Genomic DNA, 2032 nt, shown 5'->3' with positions numbered 1-2032 from the left:
GAAGAAGAAGAAGAAGAAGAAGAAGAAGAAGAAGAAGAAGAAGAAGAAGAAGACAATAAGAGGGAACAGAAGAAAAAAAATGTGTCGGGGGAAAGGGTATGGAAGGGCGTTCTTACCTCTTGAAATGACAGGCTAGTGCGCCTAGTGCGCCTACGGCTAGGCTACGCGGTCTCCTAACCAGGCCACTCACCATAAACAGCGCATGCTTATGGAAACGCAGGCGCCCCTCCTGTAAAGCGAAACGACGGAGCGTTAGTCCAGCCTTCAAAACAAACAGACAACAAAACAGACATTTCCTTGACAAAGCCAAACCCAGAAAAGCGTACTAAATGAGACGAATAGGTTCTGTGGACTTTGCAGTCAGTCTCTTGCATTCGTAACAAGCTGGAGGAACCAAAAAAGGACAGAAGAAAAAGAAGGGGGGCGTGATCTTTAAAAAGTTTCTCTCTCTCTCCTCCCCCCTACCCGCCTGTGCATCCCAATCCCCCCCAACAGAGCGACCTCTTACCAATTTCACGCGAAACTCCCTCGCGCGATTCAGTGCTTGGCGAGAATATTGGGCTTTCGGAAAAAGGGAAAATGGGAGAGGGGCGTGGGTGTGGTGTGGAGGTAGAAGAAAGAGTATGGGCCCCGTCTGGTCCTAGAGGACCCACACTCACGTCAGGCCGACAGGAAGCCGACAGCCAAGAACCAAGAAAAGAGGCAGTTCTCGACGGTTCGCCGCAACCGTCCGGCAAACCGGCGGTCGCCGCGCGCGCTACGCGCCCGCACGGTCGCTCCAGTCGGCCGGGCCAGCCGCTTGTTGCTGAGCAGCGCTGACCGGCCGCTTGCCCATATGTAACGCTGTCTCTCGCACTCCAACCGTCGACCAGCGACGGTCGAATTGAGGCGACCGTATTTCGGTTCTTGCCGACAGCCGACAGCGCCCGCTCCAACCCGAGCTCACAGAGTCTACATTGCCCTTCAGCTTGAACAACATGGCGCCATGAGAGAAGGGCGCTCTTCTCTCATGATGGCGCGGACAAACCGGCCCGCCCCAACCGAGCCACGCGGAAAGTTACTATTTATTTTCATTTCCAGAAACATTTCTCCGACCCATGTTCGAGATGAAGCGAAACGAGCGAAACGCTGACGCTGACGCGCCGGCGCGGCCAGCGCCTGTCAGCTCCAGGGTAGGCTGGCCCGCCCAACAGCCGCGCGCGCCGGGCCGGCCGGCCAGGGGACCTGCAGGCGCCCGCCACCCAGCCCACGTCTCCAAGCTCCAAGGTCTCCTTCGTCTCCTCCGCCTCTTTGATCATCTCCAAGGTCTCCTTCGTCTCCTCCAAAGTCTCCTTCGCCTCCTGCTCCACAGTCTCCTTCGTCTCCTACAGTCTCCCCCCCCCACCGCAGACCATCTTCTTTGCTCGGCGAAAAAGAAACATCGCGCGACGCTCCTTAATTTTCATCTTCTGTTAGATGAAAAGAAAAAAAAAATAAGGTAAAGAAAGAGAAAGCCTTTTCTCGGCCCTTTCCCGCCCTTGTTCGTCGTACCGCGCCGCCACGCCATCCACCTGGTTCCACAAAGCGGAAGGGATCAGCAAAAGACCAAAACCAGCAGCCACAGCCACACGCCCACACGGGCTAAAACCAAACGTCACGACCCCCAACACGGCAGATGTGACAGCTGACATATGAGGGGGAAGATCCCACAGGGATGACGGGATGGTGGACCTTCAGTCCGGCGGCCAGCCAGCCGGCCGGCGGCGTGCGGCTCAGTAACAAGCACGAGGACATACTAAAGAAGAAATATTTTTAAAAAAACAAAAAACACCCACCCACACGCACGTACCACGAGGGGAAAAAATGAGGGACAGATTAAGTCCTGGGGGCAGGCAGAGGGCCGAGGGTCACCGCGCGGTTCAAATCCCCGCGCCCATTACCCCGTGGCTCATTCCCCCGCGGCCTAATTAGGACGTTATATGGCGGTGCGCGGCGCTCCGTGTGATCCTGGGGGTCACGTGGTCACGTTGACCGGCCGCGGGACCGGGGGGGG

General features: G+C 56.8%; 1 protein-coding gene across 2 annotated transcripts in view; it reads right to left on the bottom strand.

Annotated features, from left to right (window-relative positions):
- Window positions 1-260, bottom strand: part of LOC113203867 (stress-activated protein kinase JNK) — a 5973-nt gene extending 5713 nt beyond the window's left edge. Inside the window, exon 1 of one of the 2 annotated variants that reach the window (XM_026418781.2) lies at window positions 117-260. The gene's annotated coding sequence lies outside the window, so the exon portion shown is untranslated. The remainder of the gene's footprint in view (window positions 1-116) is intronic. The other variant, XM_026418782.2, reaches the window with a different exon arrangement.
- Between the last annotated feature and the right edge of the window lie 1772 nt (window positions 261-2032).

The sequence above is a fragment of the Frankliniella occidentalis genome, unplaced genomic scaffold, assembly GCF_000697945.3.
Source record: "Frankliniella occidentalis isolate FOCC.00 unplaced genomic scaffold, Focc_3.1 Scaffold327, whole genome shotgun sequence".
In the NCBI taxonomy this organism is placed as follows: Eukaryota; Metazoa; Arthropoda; class Insecta; order Thysanoptera; family Thripidae; genus Frankliniella; species Frankliniella occidentalis.
This window is presented reverse-complemented; position numbering and strand designations above follow the sequence as displayed.